Source organism: Equus asinus, chromosome 12, assembly GCF_041296235.1.
Source record: "Equus asinus isolate D_3611 breed Donkey chromosome 12, EquAss-T2T_v2, whole genome shotgun sequence".
Taxonomy (NCBI): Eukaryota; Metazoa; Chordata; class Mammalia; order Perissodactyla; family Equidae; genus Equus; species Equus asinus.
Genome location: NC_091801.1, coordinates 12282367 through 12308671, shown reverse-complemented (window position 1 = coordinate 12308671; position 26305 = coordinate 12282367). Strand labels below are relative to the sequence as shown.

At 42.7% G+C, this 26305-nt stretch overlaps 1 protein-coding gene and 1 long non-coding RNA gene across 8 annotated transcripts in view; one reads left to right on the top strand and one right to left on the bottom strand.

Moving 5' to 3' along the window:
- The window catches only part of JPH1 (junctophilin 1), a 76711-nt gene that overhangs the window by 29315 nt on the left and 21091 nt on the right, over positions 1 to 26305 (bottom strand). The gene's annotated exons all lie outside the window — the stretch shown is intronic.
- The window catches only part of LOC106839187 (uncharacterized), a 67359-nt gene that overhangs the window by 26736 nt on the left and 14318 nt on the right, over positions 1 to 26305 (top strand). Inside the window, exons 4-5 of one of the 3 annotated variants that reach the window (XR_011493127.1) lie at positions 1025 to 13720; positions 13824 to 26305. The exon at positions 13824 to 26305 is cut by the window's right edge and continues 14318 nt beyond it. This is a non-coding gene — a long non-coding RNA (uncharacterized lncRNA). Of the gene's footprint in view, positions 1 to 1024 lie in introns of all 3 variants that reach the window. The other 2 variants (XR_011493126.1, XR_011493125.1) reach the window with 2 other exon arrangements.

Below are 26305 nucleotides of genomic sequence, written 5' to 3'. Positions count from 1 at the left end.
ACACATTTTTCTTTCTGCTATAAAAATTCATTCATCTCCTCAGTTCTATCTTCTTATATTCATGTTTCTCTTTGAATCAATTGCCCTCATTTGTCCATTCAGTTCTTTATTTTAATAGATTTATGACTCCCATTGAAAAATGCAAATTTTGAGCTTTCTTCTCATATATATATATATATATATTTTTTTTTTTTTTGGTGAGGAAGAGTGGCCCTGAGCTAACATCTGTGCCAGTCTTCCTCTACTTTGCATATGGGATGGCACCACAGCATGGCTTGATGAGCAGTGTGTAGGTCTGCACCTGGGATCTGATCCTGTGAACCCTGGGCTGCCGCTATGACACTGGGCTGGTACATATATTCTTTTTAGTCAGTTTTGGCTGACTTTCAAATGAAAGAACACAGCTTAGAAAAAAACATCTTACTGCAGACTACAGGAGAGATTTAGTTTTCATCAAGGTTATTCTTCAGCAGGAACATGTTTAGGTGGTGTTAAAAATACTACAGATTCATCCAACTCATAGTGCCTTCCTCAAATCACCAAATTAGTAATTAACGCCTCCAACTTTAGAAGGAGTATCAGAAGATCATCCAGTTCTTCCTGAATTCTTAAAAAGTTTTCTTCTTTTTCCTCATGAGACTCTCAAAAAATTTCTGTTGTGATTTGACCTGTTTTAGGCACTTGCTGTGTTAAACTTAGAACAGAAATTTTTCATCCCAATACTCCACAGATAAAATAATAGCTTATCCAAAGACACTGAGAAAAATGGAGGCAGAAACACATATACAAAGCAAGGTGACTGGTTTTCTGTTTAGTACCTTTAAATAAAAGTAACCCTTGGTACCATTTGGAGGGCAAAGACAGTTTTGAAAATGAATACGTGTACACTGAGATACAAATGTATATTTCTCCTTCATTAGAGATGGCGGTAGAAATGCAAAGCAGGATTCAAATAAAGTAAGTAAAAGAATCATGTTAAATTCTGGCTCAAATAATAGGAATATTTTCCTTATGGTTCTGACAGATCGTGAGTGACCTCCTTCCATAGTACATCCTTATGGTGCTTTTAATTTTTGGACCATTCTTGACCAGGAGCCTGCTGTCTGCCCGGGTATCTACTCTAGACACATTTTGATGAACTTTTAACCTTTAATTTTTTTCACGGTGGAATTGACTCCAGGGCCTAGGATGGCATGCCTGTTGGTTGGATGGACGGGCCCTGCTGTAGCCCCTGGGGAATGCAGGGTCTGCCTTCTTGGACTCCATTCCTTAGTGACAGATGCATTAACCCAAGCAGAATCTCCTCAGCAATCTGAGATCCAGATCGAGTCCTAGGAATCTCAAGAAGAATTCCAGGCACGGAGGGAATGCTGCATGTCCCCAAAACAACGGGAAAATTTAGGATGTGATTTGTACTAAGATAAGGATTTCTCTTGAGGCCCAAGAATTCAAAATCTCCGAAGTGCTGTCTTGCACCTGGGGGAAAGTTAGATGGAACTCTGCAGGGGCAGCAAGAGCTACCTGCCAAACCCCAACGCCTGCTCCTCCCCGATGAGAGGTGCCCAGTGTCAGCACGGAGGTCCAGGGCCTCCCCTGTGCCTCGCTGGTTTGGGACGGCTGCTCTAGAGGTCTCCAGGTTCAGCCCAGAGCACTGGACTACACTTTCCAAATTAGATTTCCTGAATGGGCTACGTTTTAGCCACAGGCAGGAATACTGGAAAACAGTTCTTCCTTCCTTTTCAATACAATCATGGTATCTACCGAAATGACAGCAGACTTGGCGACAAAAAGGATGTGCCCTTGCCTTATGGCCACTGTGTCCTCTCTGTAGTAGGAATGTGAAAAATCCCCTTGCACTTAAGGCAGAGAACCCTGTAGCTATGAGAGGTTCTGCAGGGCTGTGGCAGAAACCTGTAAAATGTACTTATAATTCTGGATCCAAATAATCTCGCAGTGGACACAATGGAGACTGATACTTCACATGCTTCGTTTTGTTCTGGCATGAATAAAGTGGAGCACAGAATGCTCTTTTACAGCTTCACAAGGAGTATCTTTGGGTTGACCGGTTACCCTGAAAACCTGAGGGACATCAAGGAAAGGAGAGGCCTGGAAGAGTCAATGATTCCAGAACAAGTCCAGTCTGCAGAGGCCTCCATCCTTTAGGAGCTCGTGTGGACTCCACGGTCCTGTAGACGGGGCATCTTCCAGGGACCAACTGCAATGCCCTGGAAATGGCAATTGTTCCACAGAGTAAGGAGGAGAGTTAAGAAGTCTCTTTGTATCCAAGACAAGGAGGCTGGAGGCCGGTGAGCAGCTTGCTACTCGCATCAATGCTGTTAGGAGCTCTTACGAATGTTATGGATGTCCCGCTCCTCCTTGTCTTCCTATTGACCCTTCTCCAGGTTTCAGACCATTCTTCAATTTTTGTTCCCTAAACAATCACCCCTGGCCTGCCTCTCCTGACATCTACTCCTTGCTGTCCAAATCCTCATTTCATGATCATCTCCTAATGTTTTCTACCCCAAATAAAACCTCGACAAACTTAATGACTCACAAATGTCCAGAAATGCTTTTAAATTATCTGCTACTCTGGCACCCAAAATTCTACTTAAATGTAAATGTCATGCTCATTTTTCTTTTGCTGCTTGTCGTATTTATACTGCATGCATTGCCATCCTCCTCTGACCCCTCTGCCACTCTGGTGGTGAAATTAGAGCTTCTTTCCCCTTAAATTTCTCTCTGGCAGATGACCTCTGCTGGCAACAGTCAATTGTAAATATGAGATTTCTCTGCAATGTTTTTCTGAGATGTCATAGGAACAGCAGCTCAAACAAGTGATCTTGCCTGGCAAAGTGAAGTGAAAAGGTCTGATGCTGGTCTGAGACAGAGGCCTCTGTCGTACCCCGGGCTCTGAAACACTATAAAAAGTCACCATCAGTGACATATTTTAACACGATAAAAACTTCTTGCAAGCTACCTGTCAAAATCTCTTTTCCATGGTGCCAGCCTAATTCCAGAAAATAGCTTATCAACCTTAGCTCTGAAAGTCTGAAATTAATTTTTGAAGCAAATATTTTTCATTCTAAATATAATGGAAAGGATGATTTATATTTATTTTTATTTTCTTTTGAGGGAGATTAGCCCTGAGCTAACATCTGCTGCCAATCCTCCTCTTTTTGCTGAGGAAGACTGGCCCTGAGCTACCATCTGTGGCCATCTTCCTCTACTTTATATGTGGGACGCCTGCCACAGAATGGCTTGACAAGCGGTGCATAGGTCCGCGCTCAGGATCTGAACCAGCAAACCCCCGGCCACCGAAGCGGGGTGTGCGAACTTACTGGCTGTGCCACCAGGCCAGCCCCAAGACCTAGGATGATTATTTTCTTAATTGGCTTTATAGTCTTAGAAGTAGCTATCAGTTGTAACTATCAATTTCAACTTTATAAGATAATGAATCCTTTGTATCATTAAAAATTTTTAAAGTAGTACTACATGTTTGTGTGGTAGGTTTAATCTGACTGAATTTTGGAAGAATAAAAAAAATATGTAAATATATAATATACACACACTTTAGTATGTACATATTATATCTGATTGAAATATATATCTGCACCAACAAATGTTAACCACTATTATGAGTATCTGAAGGTGTTTTTCTTTGTTCTCATTTGGGGCAAATATTTGACTCTATTTGTTATCCTCTAATAAAATGTTTTTGGTTTTGTTGCATCCCAGGGAACATGACAGAGTTGGAATTAAAAAAAACTAAAAAACAAACAAACAAAAAATTTCAGGAATGACTAATTTAACCCAAATCTTAGCTAAAACTCTTGTACTGACTAGTAACACTGCCCTGGGAACTGGTTAAGTAAGGGCTGCTCCTACTTTTAAATTATAGTTTCCTTATGGACAGCACCAGGCTCCTGGGTCAAGCACGGCTTTATCACAGGGTTATTATGTAATTCAATTCATGGGTTAAAATGTCTCCTGCGTCTGGGAGACCTAATTGCAGTGGTATCGTCCTGGACTCTTAACGGGAAATCATGAAACTAGAATTCAGTAACCAGGGTTTAATTTTAAAATAATAATATGGTCCATTTTATTCAGATTTTGAAACAGCCTTCTAATCTTCAGAGTATTTTCACCAGTCTTGTCTTTTACACTCTGGGGACTGACGTCGACCTGAAATTTAAGTTACGAAGCAGGATTGGGGGTGTCCCTTCTGCCGGGGTCATCTGAGCCTGTACAATCCATCTCAAAGACCCGTTTTTCCCGTCCCTTAGCCATCTCTTGGCAAAGAGCCCCAGTCCCTGCCATTTGCCACTTGTTCTGGGCTATTTTAATCCGGACAAGTTGTGGTAGTAGGCTATATTTAAATTGGCCTGCTCTGTGAAGAAACACGGCAAACGCACGTGGCACCTTTTCCCTTTTTGACATAATCCAATTGTGCTTTGGCTTTGAATCAAACTGCGTGAGACTGTGTGTCTCACACCCTGGCTTGGCTCCCACTCCCCACTTCCCAGGTGGTTACCACTGCAGAGGTGGGCCAAGGGTGGTCTTCTGGGGGAGACGAGCCATGGAAGGGACCCGTGGAGCAGTCGCCAAAAACTCAAAGAGTAAACTGAGAAACGCGAACAACAGTAAAGGAAAAGTAAAGATGCCTCCAGCTCCTGGCTGAGTGCTACTGGAATATCTGCAGGATAATTTTTCACAGACCGATTTTCAGATACGAATTTTGTAAAACCTAGTGCATCTACTGAGAGAGCCTTGACAGAAACTGCATGTGCATAAAAAGCCAGCTTTCTCAACTTCTGAGTTTTTAGAAGTGGACATTCTTAGAAACACTTGGTTCTAACCCACCCTTCCCCACGACACCCCCCCCCCCCCCCCGCCCCCTCTACTGCCCTCAGTTTGTATACTTCTGTGCTAGCTCGAAAGTCTGAGCTCAGGGCTGGAGTCACACTGCTGCCTCAGAGAAGGAAAATAGGTTGGAAATGCCCCATAATCATTGCAAATTAAACATAATGTAAAAAACACCTTTCTAGGGAACTACTGCTGTTGAGGTCTTGCAAACTTTCACAGTTCAAAGCTGTGAAATCTATTTAGCCGAAAGCCAAAATCTATCGCAAAGAATCAGAAGACAGTTAACTTCTAAGGAAATGTACAAGGTCCAGGACTTTCGCCCTGAGACCTTAATGTACAAATGCTGGTAGTGACAATGCTCATTTTGCTGTCAGTGGCATTAGAATCCAGACTAGTTATATGATGCTATTCATCCAGCAGGTCCACGGAGCTCAAGTATAGAAACCAGGATTCCTGCCTATTTACTTTTGAGATATTTACTTTGACTGCTTGGGCCATTAGAATTTACCTGCCGTCACCCAAGATGCTACTTGATTTTTTTTGCTGAATAAACTTTACTACCCAAGCAGGTAGTAAACAAGACTGGGTTTTTGTTTTCTGGAATGAGCAAGAAAACCGCTTTAGAAACGTTATGTTAGAACTGAGTATTCACTCACAATGACTAGTCAATTAATACGAAACCACTTTTAAATGTCCCTAACAAAGGAGGGGCCATTAGCAGACTATTTGGTTACACGCGGTCACTGGTCCAGGCTTTCAAATTTATCTACATAGTAGCAAAACAGAGGCGAAACGAAGAAAATGCATCAAAACAGAGATGCTTGTCTTTACTAGAAGGCACCCAAGTGTTACTGAATATCATTATGCTCTGAATATCATGAAAACACAACTCAAACTAAATCCCAGATTACCCTTCATGCTCTAAGCTTCTGGAAAGCGAATTCCAAATTTCAATAAATGAAATGGCATCTTCTTTTCCCAATGCATTCGCAGATGCCCTGGTATTCTTTTAGGTAAGAAAATTACCTACAGTCTCCCTAGGTTTTCTTTTATTTCCTACGATACCATGCAAAGCTCATTCTTAAAGGCAGCATGACAATGAAAAATGGGAGTGACTGTTCGACCAGTACTTTGCATAACTTTTAGAATAAATCTTGCGTCTACAAGTCTGGATCAAGAACCTGCCATGGAAAGGCTGCCAATGGGAGTATAATTGTGGCTACAGCACAACAGACAATGGAAGACAAATGTCCCTAAGGGAACTTCAAATCCTTTACCGCAGCTGCTCTAACCATCATCAAATTCTCCTCACACGACAGTGAAGTGGGTTCTTCCACACAGCCCTGCTCTGAGAACAGAAGGACACAAAGGTCTTTCTGAGAATCATCTTCCTAGGTCAGAATCAAGGACGAAAGAGTCCACTTCTGGCCTTTTTTAAAAGAAAACAATTTAGTGGCCGGCCTGGTGGCACAGCGGTTAAGTGCACACCTGGCACCGCTTGGCAAGCCATGCTGTGGTAGGCGTCCCACACATAAAGTGGAGGAAGATGGGCACGGATGTTAGCTCAGGGCCAGTCTTTCTCAGCAAAAAGAGGAGGATGGGCAGCAGATGTTAGCTCAGGGTTAATCTTCCTCAAAAAAAAAAAAAAGCAGAAAAAATAATTTAAATGATTATTAGTGCTTTTAAAGGCCTATTTCTAATAAGGTGCTAATTATTAGTTCAACTTTTATTACATCGTGTGCTTCTCTGTGATTATCAACTAAAACACACACATATACAGATCACACATACTCTAAAGTTGTAATAAACAAAGGGCTACGTGTCATTATTTCTAGGAATGACAGGATAAAGGAGAAATTAAGAGAAATTATATCACATTTCTTCAGGAGACTGAGAAAGGACCTGACACACACGACCATAGGTGGCAGGGGCTGAGAACAAAGGGGCACAGGCCAAATTTCTTGGTTTTGGGGAGTAAAGAGGAGTGAAGGGACAGACACAGCCCAGAGGTTGACACCAGCCATGCCCGTGCTTCACACAGCCTGAACAGGCTAATCCTACGCTGTGAAGGGGTGAGCAGGGAGATGACCTATGAACTCTGCCTTCCGTGGCCTAGAGGTCAGCTCCTGCCTCTGGTCATTGCACAAAGGAGGGGGGCAGATTCTTCCCAGTCAATTCAATGACTTTTCATCTACAATGTATCACCACTGGAAAAATAGAAATGCCTGAGATATATCTATTGTATTAAGCTAACCAAGCAAGTCAGGACAGTATTGACGATGCAGATGATGTTTATAATTACCGTTAACATTTACTGAGTGCTTTCTATACACTGGGTTTAACTTGCCTTAACTGATCTAAGACCTTCACAGGTAACATGTCCTGTAATAAGTCCACCCTGGGTTATGAGCTCGTGAGGGGTGGGAGCCAATCTGAATTAAAGATAAAAATGGTGCGTGCCCCTCCCCACCCCCTTGTTCAGCTGGAAAGCTCTCCCAGAGTGGTCTCTCTCTTCATTCTATCTGTGAAGACTTGGTTTTCCTCATCATCTGAATTACAGAAAGATGAACATTTTCTACCAGATAGGATTATTCACATTTTTCTTAAGTTAACACATACCCTTCTCCTTTTTGCATGAGTTGATTGTTGTATATAATAACTTTTTAGAGATATTTTTTAGTTTAAATAAAAGTACAATTGATCAAATCAACGAACAAGTGATTGTTAGCTCCACTAGCTTTTCAAATGATTTTACTCCAAGATAAAGGGATCTCCCAGGTTGCAACATCTCCCCCTTAGACCCCTGTTGGATGCTGAGGTGTTGCTCTCTTTCATTGGGGTTTAAGCAGTGACACACGCCAAACCCCCTAAAGCGGGCACTTCATGCTCGTGGTGGCGGCAGATGAAGCCTTCTGACTGCGGGGCCCCCCTGAGGCCACCTTGCTCTCCATCCTGGTCCCTGCTGTCTCCCGCCATCTGGAGGCTCGGGCTGTTCCCTCCCCACTTACTGCCCTCGGCATGTCCTTAGGTGTCTCAGCATTTGTACTATTTGGCACTAAAAACCGGACACCTTAATCTACTGGATATTGTTACAACCACAGCATAAATGTAATCCTTGGATTAGATTAGCATAATGGAAATTTCACGGTCTCCCTGGGCTTGCTGTATAGATGTAGACACATTATTTAGGATTCATAGACTTCAAAAGTGCCAGGCTAAAAATACCTCTTACATCATATTGGAACACACTCAAAGTTGAGTTTCTTGCTGTTTGTCTAATCCCTTCCTATAAGTGGTTATGAGCATGAGTTCTAGAATCAGACAGCCTGGATGTGAGTCAGCTCTCACCACTCGGCAGCCTGTAACCTAGGGCAAGTTACCTATTGTCACCATGCCTCTGTTTCTTCATGTGCAAAACGAGAACAGTGCTAGAACCTACCTTGCAGGGTTATTACGAGGATTACAGATGATGCATGAAAAGCCCTAAGAACTGATAATGCAGATAAAGTCCATCACAGAATACTCAGCATCATTATAGATAATATTTATCCATTTACTTAAGTAATCTACAAATATATTAAGTTTCTGAATAAGTAACATATTCACATGATTCAAAAGAAATAATGGGAAAAGTCTCTCTCTTACCTTGTTCCCTTACTCACCCTAGCACTAACCCAGCCACAGCTAACCAGTGTTGCTGTTTTTCAAAAGAATTTTTCCAGACTTTAAGAATGTACAAGAAAATAGGAATAGAAGTTCCTGTTTCCTCCTTTTCTGGACAAAGGGAAGCAATATATACAGCAATTCTGTATCTTGATGAGATGCAACCAGAAAGCAGTGACAAAATGGAGCAAGAGGCGTGAATTGTGTCCAAACTATTGTATCCCTTGACCTTCGTAAAAGAAGAGAGACGACAGTGAGCTTAACTACCCAGGTGAAGCAGGGGCAGAGAGAGCTGATGGGAGTTCTAGTCAGAAGACCTGTATCTGGGTCCTGGTCCCACCCTTTGCAAGCTGTGCAACCCTGGGCACATTACGTAAAACTCTTGGAGGGGCTGACCCAGTGGTGTAGCGGTTAAGTTTGTACACTCCGCTTCAGTGGCCTGGGGTTCACCAGTTCGGATCCTGGGCACAGACCTACATACTGCTCATCAAGGCATGCCATGGCAGCGTCCCACATAGAAGAAGTAGAAGGACCTAAAACTAGGAGATACAACTATGTACTGAGGGTTTGGGGAGAAAAAAGAGGAAGACTGGCAACAGATGTTAGCTCAGGGCCAATCTTCAAAAAAAAAAAAAAAAAAAAGAAAAACACCCAACAAAACCCCTCATCTTAAAAAAAAAGTCTTGGAGACATGGAATGGAATTGGTTGTCAACATACTTGTGTGGGGATATCATGAGATAAGTGTGCAAGAATTTTGTAAATCTGAAGACACAAACAGAGCATTATTACCAGTTAGAAGCTGCCACAATCCATAAGGCCTCTCTTTCCATTCCGGAAACACCAGTACGTGGATGTGGAGAACACAAGGTCTCTCTCTCTGACCCAGTATTTGGCCAGCCAGATGACGTTCCTTGTCTGGGGTCACAAAGGTCTACTTTCCTTTGAGGAACAAACAGCTGGTGTGGGTGTGCTCCGTGCCTCAGACCTACCTTGTTCAACTTTTCCAACACGGACCCAGTTTCTCTGAGAGCCGATCTACAACCGTCAACAATAATTTTGACCTAACACTAGGTTTAAGCTTTGAAAGTAAACAAGGAGTAATTGGGAAGGGGAGTAGAAGATGATATTGAAGACTCTAGTGCTTTTCACTTTCTCAGAAACAGCCAAATGTGTTCAGTCCTCCAAAAGCGTGGCTGATGGCCCTTGTCACTTCTGCGTTCCTGACCCTGGCTGCTGCTGGGCCCGTTGCTTCTGCAGGGGTCTGAGCACTGGTCAAGGAGAAGCTCTGTATGAGGATTAAGAGATTTGGGTCCCACCGATGATTTCTTACTATTTACGAGCAGACGCGTCTCCTCCTATGACAGCCCTTCCAAAACAAAAAAGCTCCGAGGTCTGAAACAGTGTGAAGACCCCTGAAGAAGTAAAGAATTCTGAAGTTCCCTTCAACCGCAAGATTCGAGAACTGTGGTAGCTACATTTTTATTTCTAGGGAAATTCACTTATTATACATAAGTAAAAACTAGACCTCTATTTCTTTTTTTTTACAGTGACAATAGTCTTCCCAATAAATCTGATGAATTATTTTGCTTTGGTAAATAAACTTAGAGATATCAGATTTAAGTAGGAGAGGTGAATACAGCTTCTAATTCAAACTTTTAAATTCAAAAATTTGATTTGAATGATCAAGAACCCTAAATAATGGCCTGTGTGCACCAATCAAATCGTCTGTGGAAAGTAAAAAAATGAAGTTGTATGTATTTTATAACACAGATCAAAAAGTCTAGCAATTGATGTTTACATGTATGAGCACGAAGCCCAAATGTCCTCAGGGTCTCATGGTTGATTATTTTTATAAGTGGATCTCTAATACTAGCCACAGTCTTTAAACATCCTGACATCTGCTAATTAAACCTGGAATTATTAATCATTACATCAACGTGTTTCCCAAAATCTGAAAACTGAGACCTCAGAGATCATTTAGTTCCAACTCGTGTGTGGATCAGGAAGCTCAGGCACAGAGCAGCTGGGGTTACACCACATGCGCACACGTGCACGCACACCCACACTCATGTGCACACTGGAGATGTTTGTATCCCATGACCCCAGCCTCCCCAGCGCCAGCACCCCCTGTGACAGCACGGCAGGTGGCATGAGGACAGAGCCATATAGGATGCAAAGTAGTAATGTCCCTAACGAGCTGGGACAAAGGTATTGCCTCACCACCCATAAGGAGGTGAAACTCGGGGGACCTGCCATCCTCATGGGACTGTCGGGCGCCTCATGTGTAGGGCTGACTGTTTTAAATCTGACTGCCAAGAACTGGGCTACTCTTCAACAAAGCAGACAGATGTTTTCCAAATATCTGTCTTTAATTAATTATACTACCAAAGCATTCACCTTTCTTATTAGTGCCGAAATGTATGAGAGGACAGACTGGGAGGGAAGTAACAACCCGGAGAACGGCGAGTGACAGGGAGACCAGGAGGGGAGAGAGGAGAGATGGCAGTGCATTGGCTCCTGCGGGTCCAACACAGCAAAGGGGACCCAAGCGTCAATACTCCAGAGTTAAGTTTAACACTGAAAACGACCTCAGTCCTCGAGAGGGATGTGAAAATTAAAGTTTCAATATTTCTATACTACTAGAAGGTGTGTGTAGATACACACACGTACACCCTACTACTAATAAATATATAATACTACTTTGCAATTACTGAGGGTCTATATTCCAGGAACTTTGCTAGACACTTTATGAATAAAATTACTTGTTCTGGACGCTCCCAACAACGCTTCAAGGTTATTATTCAATCCTGTATAAGGAAACACGCTCCCATAGGTAGTGGTTTGTCCAAAGTACACAGCAGAATCAAGACCGAACCCGGTATGTTTAATGAAAAAGCCCACACTCTTTCCTCCACGTTATGCTTCCTATTAGCTGGAAATAATTAAAATGTTATGGGGGGAAATCTCCCGACTTACGATAATCGTTTGCTTCTTATACTGGTTTTTGTATTTACGTCAAACATAATCTCAGTAAAATGAACTTTCATTAAGTCGATGATTCAGAATTGTCAATTCCTGAGCTACAGATAAAACGAAAACTGGAAATTAAGTAGCATCGCTAAACCAACTGCTTCCCATTGTCCTCTCAGGATCAGAATGTTACCAGTGGTCACCGGGCATTTAAGGCTTGCCTTAATATAGCAGGAGCAAAAATCCTACTGCTCCCTCAGTGGCCAATCTGGTTAAGAGAGCTGAAAATACTAAGTGGACAGATGCATTTATCCAATTATTTCAGGCGAACAGACCCAGCCTTGGTATCCCAAACACTGAAACAACGCCATTCTTCTCTGGAAGCAAGCGTCTATGGACAAGTTTCTAACTGAAGTTTGCTAAGAACATTCTGTTTTCATGAGAGTTTGCAGAAGATGCTCACTGTTCTTCTCATTGCTGGAATCCAAGAATCCCGCCCTGGCTCCTTGCAGTGGGTGCCGGACCCGTTCTCATCTGTCCTGTGTGGTCAGTGGGAGCTGCCCCAACCCTGACCTAACTCAGCCCACAATTATCCCCTCACATTCATGCCTCGATGATCTCAGACCAGGGGATAAATCTTCTTAAACACGGTTGGATTTCCCCCTCCTACACCCTGCCCTTTTCTTATGTCTCCTGATGCCGCCCATGGCCATCCTCTCCCTTCCCCAAGAGTGCCTGGCAGCAGCCATCTTTGATGTTATGAGAGACTGGAAGATGGGGAGAGGTGACACAGAAGGGACTAAGCTGGCTCTTGGAAAACACCTTGAGAAGGTGTCTGAGGGGAGGAGACTTCCCCGATGGTCCACAGTTACCCCTTACAGAAGGCTCCCTATGTGTCAGGCATCACACCAGATCCATCTCATTCATTAGTTCATTTAATCCCTTCCAGGCTCCTATAAGGAGGGCTTTATAATTAACTCTAATTTTACTCATGAAGAACCAAGGCTAAGAGAGGTTAAATGACTCGCCCGAGGTGGAGTCAAGACTTTGCCTGACTCCAAAGAACATGTTCGTCCCACACTCCACGACCTAAAATTACAGTGTGTGAATAAGGTTGGTACCCTCTTACTAGTCTAAAATCTTCCTCCAAGTTTTGCCTATTAAAGACCCAAATTATTCTTAGGGAAGATGTGTGAATATTTTATTCTAAAACAGAAGACCTGGAGGCTATCTTCCCAACCACAGCATGCATTCCATACTCTTTCAGAAAGCTTCATTTTTTTCTGTGCAGAGGTGCCAAGAATCCTCAGGCGCTGGTGGATACCAGTAGTATTCCAAACTGTAGGAAACATTTTAAATTAAGAACTCTAGAGAGTATACATTTGAATTTAAACAGGTACCACAAGTTTTACTAGAGGTACTTTAATGAAATGCAACTTGGTTTTTAAAAGATAGTTGAACATAATATTTGTTACAGCGTTGCTTGTCAGAGTGGGCAGTTTCTGGCAACGTAAGTGTCCATCACTAAGGGAATGGTAGATAAAATGGGGTACGTGCATAGTTTGGAATACTGTGCAGCCGTGAGAATCAATCGCCCAGGTGTGCAGATGGCAGCATGGATAAATTTTAAAACAGTCTTGAGTGGCAAAAAATAAAAATAAAATAACTGTATAAAAAGGTAAAATATTAACATATTAAATATAATTAGAAATAAAAGAAAATGAGGCATAATGCCATTCATGTAAACTGAAAAATATAGAGACCACCACTACACATTTCCACTTATGCAGAATCCAGGACATACACGGACGTCTGTTAGCGAGCGCTTGTAGAGGGGAAAGGAGCAGGCCTGGGGAAGGAGATCAAGCAGAAAGAGAGAAAAGAAGAGAGGGGCCTTGCACTGATGGTTGCATATAAAGGCCAGGATCTAAGGAATGTGATTACTTCAAGCTTCTACACTGAAGGGTTGAGAAAATGAGAGGAAGGAGAGAAGGAAGGGAGAAAGACAGAAGTACACAGACAGAGCATGGACGCAAGTTATGAATGCAGCTCAGAGCTTCGTCTCCCAACATTCATCCTTATCTTTGAGTTCTACTTTTATTTTAAGGTGGTATAACCCACATTCACAAGTTTGGGGGACCTCTTGAATGCGTGAATGTGCACAGTCACCTCCCAGCCCCAAGCTCTGCAGAACCACGCCTGGATGAGAAGCCCAGTTTGCAGGTTTGAATACTAACACAAACTGAAAATGGTGATTGCTGGCATTAGAATTGAACCCCTGGATTGATTCCTATAAAAATGCTCCATTTTCTTTTTATAAACACAGGGACTTGCCGAGTAGAAACACCGCAGCACAAATGAGACTGAGGATATGAACAGAAGAGAGGTGAGCTCGTGACTGGATGTGATTAGAAGTTGGAGTTTCCTCCTTCTTCTCCCCCTCTCCTCCCCTCCCCTCTGCACCCAGTGGATCCCAGGGGTGGCAGTGATTGCAAATCTCCTTCTCCAGGAGTCGAGCCTCACAGAGTCCTGTCTCTTAACCTCAGGCTGGTTGGGGAGGCACGGTGGTGGTTGGGGAAAAAGCCACTGAGAGCCAGGAGTGGTGAATGAACTCCTAAACAAACTCTCCACTGACACATCACTAAAAATAAGTATGCTTACACGCATAACACATTTTTGGAACAGTAACTGAACTCTCTCTTTTATCCTCTCTAGAGACTTAATGTTTCATATTCAGCTTTATAGAAAACAAAATGCAAGCAGCATCAACTTTCAGCAACGCAGGTAGGAAGTTTTTCTCTGTGTGCTAAATGCACACCTGCCAAGAAGTTAAGAAACTGCAGAGAGCGGACGGCACCGTCTATCAGCGGCTCGTCCGTATGCCGGTCAAACGCTGATAAGACTCACTGGGCATTGCCTTATTTAGTCAGATTCCGCGGCTGAAACACGGTGCACAGTGACAACTGCGCATGCTGTTACCAGCCTCTCTCCCTTCAGTCATTGGTGCTGACACACCAATTAAAAAAAGTGTCTCCGTTATTTAAACAGCCTCCTGCCTTTCCTAACAGCGACTTTCCTACAAAGAAGAATGATAATATTACAAGTAAACCTGAATATGTTTATTTGGCAAAGAATTCCCATGAGGAATACTGAAAATTAAATTCAGTTCTTAAGGCTTTTTTCGCCCCCAACACTGAACCAATCATGATGTTGGATGTTATTACTCTATTGGTTTGGCTAAACTGTATATTTTTTTCAGAAACTAGTATTATTACTATTTCTAACTGTATTAGTTTTAAAAAACAGGCATTAGAGTAATGTACAGAGCCTTATACCAGAAATCAATAATTTGATCTAGACCTGATTCTGCTCGTAACTGTACCAATAAATACGAATCTCATGTATCTCTATATACACACGTACAAACACACGTGTGTGGACATAAACCATTATACATATTTAAGTTATCTTCTACAAGTCTAGCATACGAGCCAGTTTTAATTGCTCATAGAATGACGAAGCTCTTTGTGTACTGATACGGAATGAATTTCAATACATATCGTTAATTAAAAAAACAATAAACACAGTGTACAGAATAGTGCACATTCCAGGCTACCAATCATTGATCTGCAATTCCGAGATCTAAAAAGCTTTAAAATCTGAAATTTCCTTTTTATGAGCTTAGTACCAAAACTCATTTGACAGTAACACCTGAATGCAACTGACATGAGGCTATTTATGGTTCTTATTTCTCCCAGGTGGTGTGAACGTTCAGTTTCCCTGGAGAATTAACGTGTTTGATTACTCCGTGCTGCTCAGACCCCCTGGGGGTATCACATAACTTATGTTATATGCACCATATTGCATTTAAAAATCCAATAAATTCTGAACTCTAAAACATATCTGGACCCAAAAGGTTTTTGAAAGCAATTATGGACTTGTGGTATGTAACCATCTGTGTCAAAGGGGATAAAATGTATATCTGTATGTATAAATACCCGAAAAATTTCATGAAGATACTAACAACACTGGTTGTCTTCCGGGAGAGGAAACGGTTAGCTGGAATCAGGGGTGGGAGGGAGGTTTATCACTCACTCTATACCATTTTGTAACTTTAAAATTCTGAACCATTAACATGTATCATCTATTTAAAATATGAAGAAAATTAAAATTAAAAAAATCACCAATTGTAAGCATATGACAAGCGACTGATCTATTTACAATGCATCCTGTTAACAAGCCTTCAGGAGGCAACATTTCACACCCACTGTCAGCGGATCCCTTTGACCAGCTTTCCTTAGTCACCATGAACTCCCGTTTCTCTGGACTCTCATTTTAAGCATGCCCTGCTCTTTCCAATGCTGCTGTCTCTTCCTCCAAAACACTGTCTAAAGTTCAATTCTTCTTTTTTCTTTTTGAGGAAGATTGGCCCTGAGCTAACATCTGTTGCAAATATTCCTTTCCCCCCCCCCCTTTCTCTCCAAAGCCCCAGTATATAGTTGTATATCCTAGTTGCAAGTCATTCCAGCTCTTCTATGTGGGACGCCGCCACAGCAAGGCTTGATGAGTAAGCAGTGTGTAGGTCTGCGGCCGGGATCCAAACTGGTGTCCCCCGGCTGCTGAAGCTGAGTGTGCGAACTTAACCACTCGGCCATGGGGCAAGCCCCCTATGGTTCATTTCTTAAATGAAGCTTCTGTCTCCCTAACTCACCTGTGCTTACTTCAATTATGTCTGTAACTCTATAAAACTCATGTAATTGGCCAGATACATGCTTAGGTGTTTGTCCTATCTTTTCTATTACACTGGAATTTCATGAAAGTAGAGATAAAACAATCCGGCTTTAAAAATTTTACTTGGCACAGTTTTTCTTACGCTGATGGCTAATGATTCTGCGTGTATATTTTGTCTTCCTAATGAGCCTTCTAGGACCTGCCCAAATAGTAAGCAGTCAATACAAGCTAAACTGAATTAAGCCCATAAAACAAAAATCATTTCCCAGGAAGACTCTATAATGAAAATGAAATGGAAAAAATCATCAAGGCGGGCTTCTGAAGATTCAAATACCACCTGTAAAGACGAGAGGTACAGCGCTGAGCAGCCAGGGAGCTATTGTGAACTTAGAATTTGAAGTGCTGATTCAGGCATTGATAGGAGAGACAACCAGTGACATTTCAGCACTCTTGCATCCATAAGAAATGGTCTAGGAAGAACCACTGTGAGTTAAAAATTGCATTTGTTCCCTCTAATGTTAAGGAAATAAATTATCTACTGATTACAAAGAGTCCTGGTGACCTAAACGAAGAGTCAAAGTCTTTAAAAATCATGGGCTACTAAATTTAGAAACAACCCAAGTCCTTATCTTTCTTAGAATCCTTGAAATCACTTCAAAATGATTTTTGAAAAGGTCACTAAATTGCACTACTTACTATACATATTCAATTTAACCATTAGTCTAGTTTCTCATTTTTAAGACAGAAAGCAGACTTTTGAAGAAGAGTGAAATTTCATCCAGGGAATTAAAATTCCCCTCTGACTATACATTTCCTTCAAGCTCTTTGCATTCAAAACCACCGAGAAACAAAACAAAACAAAAACAACACCAAAAACAAAAACTACATTTTCTCTCCTTTTCATTCTTGGAAACGAATCCTCCTAAAGAAATTCTCCGTTAAACCATGTCTGTATTATCACAAAATAAAGACAAAAGTCCACATAGTTTTCAACACAAATATGTACTTTTTTAGCTGATAATCACAGATTTTCTTTTTTTTTTTTAAGCCAGAAAAACCTTGGCAAGAATTCTAAGTCACTGTTCTCACTTTACAGATGAAAAAACCAAGCCCAGGAAGCCACAGTTTATTGGATGTGTTCTATCTGCTATGCACTGTGAGGTGGACAGTTATTAAGAACGGGCTGGACTCATTCAAAGAAACAAGTACATATATGTTGTCTAATAAGCACCCAAACAGAGGTCTGCACTGACTCCCTGGAGCAGAGTGGAAGATGGCAGGAGCTGGAGAAGGCAGGCCCAGGAGGGGCCCTCAGCAGGGCCAGGTTTCATCTTCCTGACCTCCAAGGGTGGGTGGCTGAGCCTCCAGCCACCTCCTCCAGCAGAAGTTCAGCTGCCCCAGCTCTTGGCCCTGGAATCGCCTGTTTACTTGTTTGTCTCGCCTCAAGTCACTACCAGCAGCTAAGCGCAGGGGCTGCCTTTGAAAATCCATTCCTTGACCACGCACAATGTCAGCATGGAGTAGGCTCTCAGTGAACTTCCACTGAAGGAACTGGATCTACCAATGACTTAAGGGTACTCATGGGCAAGGAGAGCAGGACATCCCGAAGGACAGGGACTGGTTAAGTCTAAAAGTGGGAAAGTAGGAAAAGTTGTGGTGGGGGGAGGCAGATGTGGGCAGAAGGCAAGAAAAGGCAAGAGGCAGAAGTCAAGAGCTAGCTAAGGAGCACACGAGCATTAAGGAAATGCTTTAGAGGAAGGTGAAACAAAAGAGAGTTAAGCCCATGGACAATTTGTCAAGGGAGAAGAGTGTGCGTGCATCCTTAGTCAACGCTAAATAAACAGAGGTCATGAAATGATAGACGTACATAAGCGTAATAAGAGTCTTCGATTATTTAAATAATATTTTGTTCACATGTTTCCCATAAGAGCCGGTAAATAGTTTAACTGAGAAGAGCTGACTTGGCCTTAAAAATGACTTTCAAACTATGCACTTCTTTTGTGTCTGGAGTGAGGACATGACCTAAGAGTCTGCTGCTTGGCAAACATGGACTCACCCACATGTGAGGGGAGTGGACGAGCTGTGGGAAAGGAGGCTGCTGTGTAAACTCTCAAAGATATCAACAAACCAGTCCAGAGAGATGCCCCTATATTGAAGCCACAGGATCCACTCAACCAAGCTACCTTCCACAAGGGGAAAACATATTCTCTAAAGAAACTCCATTTGAGAAGGTGCAATAGTTTAGGCAGATTCAATTTTCATTTCTTCACAGGATTAAAAGGAAATAAATGACTACCACGGATTAACATAGCTGCAGACATGGCACTGAGTGTCTGTAGCCATCACAAATCCGCCACCAGCTACAGTATGGTCCTCTTTAGAGAAAGATTGCTTAGCAAGAACAAGATGGGTCTAACAGATTTTCAGTCATGAGTCACTGAACGACAGGGATACGCTCTGAGACACACATCGTTAGGTGATCTCGCCATTGTGTGAACATCACAGAGTATACTTACACAAACCTAGATGGCACGGCCTACTGTACAGCTGGGCTATATGGTACCAATCTTATGGGACCACCATCATATACGTGGTCTGTCATTGACTGAAAGGTCATTATGTGGCGCATGACCGTATGATGGTAAGTAAAGCTTTGATTTTTTAAAAAAGGAGATAACCTTAAAGACATTTAATTGAAAAATGCACAAAACCCACAAACCTTCAGCAGCACACCAGGAACTGGGTACGTTACAGGATGTCCCTTATTGTGCTACTGTAGCCCCACACCTGCGTTTGTGCCCTTTTCTCATGCTCTCCCCCATTTCTGCTGGCCCAATCCCCAGTAGGCCTTTCCTGACGCTCCCACATGGATAAATGCCTTTGCTCTTTTAAACGGCTTCTATCACGGCACACTCTTCGCCTTGTCATACAGTGATCCGGTACGTTCCACTACCGAGAACGAGCTGCAGGGAGCCAGGATCATCTCAGGCTCCCTTCTGAACTCCTAGCAGTGTTTACTCATGGAAGCATCAACAAGATTCACTGTGGTAAAGGAGAGGGGTCTGGGTCTTCCACAAATTGTCACAATACAGGGCATAGGGGACTATGGGTACAGACTTCTCCCTGTTTTTTACTTTATTCTTCTGAGGTCATTTTGCAAATGGAAAATTTACCCAAATGTATATGGGGAAAAGGCTGGTTTTAGTCATTTCCCTACAGCCTTAAGAGACACACATAGAAAAGGATATAACGAAGACGTTTTAATTATCTTACAACAGACATTTCACACTTTTTTCTTTAATTAAACAGAAAAGTAGTACAAAGAGAATTATGTTATTTTCTCATACTTTCAAGTCTGGCTTTCTTCTGAACAAGCTGACTGAAGCAGTGTGAGGCAGGAATGCAGAAATGCAGGCATGTAAGTGGGCACTTGGGTTGAAAAGAGAAGTCCCACCAAATCCTGTTTAGCAAGGCAACACCCAGGACAAAGACACAGGTGTTCAGCTCAAAGCTGTTTAAACTTCCACGGCAGACAGCACACAATGATCAATCGGGCTGGTATGAATCTCAACAAGGAAGCCTGAGTGACAAAAATCGGGCTTTATAGCCACATTTGCGCACGCCCTGGAGTGGCCTTCAGGCACTTCAAACAAAGGCAGGGCCACGTACACTGGAGGCCTGGATGTTTCCTTCACGTTTATACTGGATGTATTAGGAGAAAATCATTCATCCCTTTCCAGAATTTGGGTGAGAATGTACTGCTCTTTCTCAGACAGCTACAAATGCCAAGAAACTTCCACTAACCCAATATCTGAACATGGATATTATTTGAACTTCATAAAACCTTGGACAGTGCCTCAAAGATTATCTATCCTCGGATAGCCCAATGAGGCAGCAGGAGACCAACTTCACCAAAAATCTCTCTCTGTGCCCCAGAATAAGAGCAAGGTTCACACATGCACAGTGCTCGCTGGTGCCAGCACTGTTCCACACACTTAACATACACCGACTCCTCGAGGAGTCACCGAACCTGTAAGGAGGCAGGATTAATTATCACACCCATTTCACAGACGAGGAAACTAAGGCTTGGAGAGAGCAAGTTGTTGGCTTGAGGCCACTCAGCTAAAAAGCGACAGAGTCAGGACTTGAAGTTGCTCTGGCTCTGATGTCTGTGCTCCTAAGTACTCTACCACATTACAGAAAGAACTCACAAGAATTCCCCAAACCTCTCAGGGGCAAAAATCAGGCTGTCACGTTAAAGGTTTATTTGAATTGTTTCCCACTTTCTCTCCCTTCGGAAATTCTTTGCGATGCAGCCAGCTCACATTCACTTCTTTCTTAATTTTCCAGCAATGATAATTGAATTACAGTTGACTTACAAACCTCTCTTCCCCGGACCAGACTGACCAAAAAGAGGGGACGGCACTGGATCAGAGCTCAAACTAAAGGACAGAGCCAGGCACACACCACCATCTGTGAGACAGCTCTGCCAGAAATAGGACAGTTCGGACCCAACTGTTGGAAGACACTGGGGGTCGGCAGACACCCGTCTCCCACCTGTGAGCCAGGAGCCCCTGGGAGACATGGGGACTCTCTGTTAGAGCATAGCAGGAGTTCCTCTGTTGCTGGGGAGGGCTGCACTCATCTCTTTGCTCTCTCAGACCTGGCCTCCAAAACACAGTGCAGGCCTCACTCTGGTCTGTACTGGGGGAGCGATGGGGGTGGCAGCCTGCAAATCTGAGGGAGCTCCTCTGAATGCGGGAGTTGGCGGAGCCACTGGACCCAAAAGCAACCAAATGGGAGCAGCAAAGTGGCTGGAAGGGGAATTACGTGAATGGGCTCCCAAGCCCAGGGCCTGGAGACTTGTCTGTAACCTGACTTTCTCCCAGTGAAGATAAAGTCCTCGGCTCTTGCTCTCTCTGTACCTCTTTCAGGCTGATAATAGAAACCTACCTTCTTCACCTCTCCAGCTCCAGTTCTAAGGGAAGCATCTGAATGCCGTCCAGGTGGATGGGAGAGGAGCCAAGAGGAAGCCGGCCACAGGGAATGAAACAGAGCCAACAGCGGGCCTGGACGCACCTGCCCCGATTCTCAAACGATGGAGCCAAAGGAGCACAGGGCAAAAACTCGACACCAACCTCCCTTCTCCCAAGAATTCCTCCTCTTCCTTGGAGCAAAGTTCTTTCCTGGTGATGCTCCCACACATCGCCTCAACCTCCACGTAGCTCTGATTTAATTTCCAGCTAGCTGTTTACATATGCATCTCATCACTTGGTTATGAATTTCCTGGAGGATGGGGGCCGTATCTTTCTCATTTCGGTTTCTCCCAAGGCACCAACTCTAGTTGCTTTACAGAAAGCAGGCATCTGGGAAATGGTTGAAATGACTACAAAATTTACGCTAACATGAAATATTTAGCATCCACTTTCCACTTCAATTTATTAACTCATTTAACTCTTACAACAATCCTGTGAGGAGCTGCTGTTAAGCCTGTAACATGGACAGGTTACAACGTCTGCCCAAGTCACATCATTGACAGGGCCAGGGTCCGAACCCAGACTGTGGCTGCAGTGTGGTTCTTGGCACTTACTGCTTGGACCTCCTCTCTGTGCCCCAGAACTACATGAATACAAACGACACTAGCATTTTGGCAGAGAAGAAACAAACAAGAGCTCCAAGTCCTCCATGCTTTGGCCCTGACACTTCCCTCTGCCTGGAAAGCCCTTCTTCCCCTTTCTATTCCTGGAAATACCTACTTGCCTCCTCAAGACTGCTCAAGAGACGCCCCGTGAAGTCTTTCTTGGGTCCTCCAGGTGTTTGGGGCCCCTCTGCTGGGCTCTTACATAGACTGTCCTTTGCTATATCGCATCATCTAACACCTGCTGGTTTTCTCCCCAATCTCCTGCCAGAGCATATGAGCATCCTGAGGGCAAGGGTTGTCTTTTCACAATACTCAGCATGGAAGGATTCAACGATTGTTGGCCGTGTCCATTTATTTAGCACCTGTGACGCGCTACATACTATGTTAGAGGCATTCACATATACTAACCTCATTGAATTCTCCCAACCTCCTGTGAGCTGGGTACCAAATTATCCCACTTTTTAGAGAAAATCTGAGGCTTAAAAGGTCGTGTAGTTAGACAACATTTGAATAAAATTTCCCACCTCAGCTCAGTCTAGTAAGTTCCCAGAGTCTCTCTAGCATCCTTGCCCCCAAACACAGGGTGGGGCCAATCCCACGAGGATGAGGGGGATATTCTCCTTCAGGCGGCCTGCAGAGGAGGCTCCTGGGTTCTCACTCCTGGGCCCTGATCTGAGCCTGTTACCCAGACCTCTCAAGATGCAACTCATTCCTCGGCTCGTCTCCTATCACTGAGGTTTCGCGTGTGGGTTTTAGCTGAGCCCTAGGAAATCAGTGTCACTAACCATAAAGCACTTTGCATAATGAATGACGACTTCCATTATACTGAACACTTTCATGCAGTGATCTCAGAATAGAGATTTAAAAGTATATACTTACGTACTATTGAGCTGACACAGGAACTGTTGGAAACAGGATTAGATCTCAGCCTTGTCCCTTGGATTCTAAATCTCTAAGGAAGAATACCAACTCAAATATGAGAAATCAATCAAAACCAAGTATTTAGGGTGCCTATAACGTCCTGACACCCGTGCTACCTTCCACGCAATGTATAAAAAGTAGAATTGCTTTTCTTAGTTATGTAGTTGATATTAATAAGCATAAAGTTGGTCACTGAAGTCTAAAAATGACCTATTCAAGAGTACCATTTTCTTTCCAGGTGTAGTATAAGTAAACATTTTATTCTGGGTATGATCCTCAGAGTTCTTACTAAAAATGATTCTAGCTAGCTTTAGATTTGTGCTTAATTATTAGGAAAAACTTTTAGTAACTCTGTATAGCTTTATAGCTTTAAGGCTCATTAGTTCAGTATTTATTAATTCAGATTTCTAAAAATTATTTAGAATTTAAGTAAGCTGAATTTCATACTAATAATAGAGATACAATGGATGGGGGAAAGGAAGAAAAATTACAAGAAAAAATTCCTGAAAATGTCACAAGAAAATCCAAGTATGCATATCGTATTTTAACTTCCTCAAGGTCTTTATACCTATTTGGAGCAGGGACTGTAAATGTACTGATTTGCCTAAAAATTTCATTTTTTTTCCTACAAAGAAATCCCTTCTTAATCTCCCTGCCTTGAAGACAAACTTTTACATCCCTGGCTAATTCAGAGTCCTCACATAGACAAAAATTACAAAGCAGGACTCAATGCAATCCTTGATTTTGAAAGGGCAATTTATACCTGAAGAGTTTATGATATAAACCATTTTATATTTTGATTCACTTAAGAAGTATTCATCATTCAGTAAAAATATATTTTCCTTTCCTATTTCCCTGTTTCATGAGCAATAAGAAAAACTCGTGATGAACTAGAACAGAACGTATGTGTAAGCAGCTTCTTCTTAATAGAAAGATCAGACTGCTCCACAAAGACCCCCGTGCCTCACCCAGGACCCCCACGCCGGTCTGTTTTTTGGCAGAATAGGGTGACTTCTCAAGTGGTTGGTCGGACCTAGCTGGGCAGGAGGCCCTTTCAAGCAGGGACTAGACATGGCTAAAGATCTGCAGGAAGCCTGGACTGTGCTCCTGGACGAGCCAGCCCCAGGAGGCCAGTGGATTGTCTATCTCCAACCAGAGAGGAGGTCAAACAAAATAAACCTGCAACTGGCAGGAGCAGGGACCAGGGAAAGAAAAGACGGAGACGGTACTGTGGAACCTAATGGACACAAAACAGACCTCCGGCTCCCCCTTGGTTTTGCTCCTGAGCTCAACCCAAAGGATCTTTGCAGGACTTCTAACTCACTCACTGTTCTTGATCCTACTTACTCTATGTAGGTAAAATGCCCACTAAGGTGCTTCTGGAGGTACAGCCCAGATGATAAGGTTTGGGGCCAATGCAAAGATTTCACATTCTTTTGTAAGATAGGTATCCTTGCATGAGCCATGTGTTTATTTTCTCGATCCATTCTGAGCACACAATAACTAATAAAAAATGAAAGATGCCTTTTCTAAGGCAAAGAAAGTCATAGCTGTTAATTTCATTCATTTATATGGACTTAGTCAAAGACAACAGACAGCATGAAGATTTAATGAAAGCTCTGAGTACTATATGACTGAACAGCTAGATACTGTGATGGTTATTCTATTAATAGAATACAGTCATGAGCTGCACAATGACGTTTTGGTGAACGATGGACCCCATATACGATGATGGTTCCATACAGCTTAGGTGTGTAGTAGGCTATACTATCTAGGTTTGTGTAAGCGCACACTATGATGTTCACACAACAAGGAAACTGCATAACAATGCATTTCTCAGAAAGTAGCCCCATCAATCTTTATGCGATGTATGACTGTAAACAATAAGTTAAAAGGATTTGCTAATTTGATTTTATTTTAGACAATGGGATTACGCAAATAGAGATATTAGTTATAATCACAATCAAACCTTATCGGTGTCTTGTATTAGCTTATTTTAGTATAAAATAATTCCCTGCTTCTTTCCACACACAGGTCACTATCTCTGATGACTCCTTACAAGTTGCTCTACCCCAGCCTGCTCTGTTCACTTTCCCCTCAACTCTTTATTATAAATGACAACGTAAATCTTTGATTTTCATGTTTTCATTCCCTTTGGAAGCTCTTAAATCCACAAAGCTTCAAAGTACCATCCTTGAATCAAAAGATTCTTTAACCTCCTCCCCAAAGTGTCTCCATCATTAATCACAGTCCACTTGTGCTCTTAGCTAACTATGCTCCGACCCTTAGAGTTTTAACACCCTTGTACACAACCGGTGCTATAGAAGATGAATTCTCCTCTCTAAATTCAGGGATCCAGTTCTCTATGGCCGGATTGATTTATTCATGTCCCTGATGGTCCTGTCCCAACTTCTGCTGCTTGCAATCCTCCTTGTGCAAGGCAGCTCAAATCATTCTCCTCAGATGTTGTTTTGCTCATGTTACTAACTTCCTCGGAACCCTGAAACAGTTTCCACTTGCGTTGCATAACACCTGATTAGTGCTTTAAGATCCTTTAATAGTCAGTACCCCTTATCTAATTGTTCTCTCGCCATGACTCAGCTGTGTTCCACATCGCTGCAAAGGAAAACACTGGGAGTCTTAGCTTATACACACCAGCAGGCTGTTGCAAAATCCAGAAGGGGTTTGAGTACTTTCTTTTTTTTTTTTTTGCTGAGAAAGATTCGTCTTGAGCTAACATCTGTTGCCAATCTTCCTCTTTTAGCTTGAGGAAGATTTGCCCCAAGCTAATATCTGTGCCAATCTTCTTCTATTTTGTGTGCAGGTCCCCACCTTGGCATGGCCACCGATGAGTGGTGTAAGTCCGTGCCCAGGAACTGAACCCGGCCGCTGGAGCAGAGTGCGCTAAACTTAACCACTAGGCCACAAGGACAGCCCCTTGAGTGCATTTTCGTACACACATTTGTAAGCCCTCTCCAAAGAGGATGAAGATCCAAGTCCAAATCTGACAAGGACAGGTTGTTATACCCAGCATCTCCAGCCTCCTACTTTCCTATTATTTTTATTCTTTTGTACAAACCAACAGCATTAATTTTCAGGAGTTTCAGAGCAGCACCACAACAGCTCTCCACAAATTTACTAACTTTCAGGATCATTCTTCCTGGTGGTAGGAAGAGAGTAAGAGGGAAGGGTTTGCACATGAAAGATCCTTGTTTTCAGGTTCTATTGGCAGTGGGAGTCATTCAGGAACATCGACACAGACTACTAGAAGATTAATAAGGCTACGAAGCTACAAGCAAGATTGACTCCAGCAAACCACAAGGACAACACTGCTCACAGATAATGAGCACTGGTGATCTTTACTGCCTTGAAGTGTTTTTCATTCTCTTCAGGCTCTGAGTCATCAGCTACACTATTCTTCCCCGCCTGGCAAAATCTGTTCGCCTCCGTGACAAATCAGGCCTTAGCTTCCCTTCAAAATGTGGCTCAAGGCTCAAATTCTTTACAAAATCATT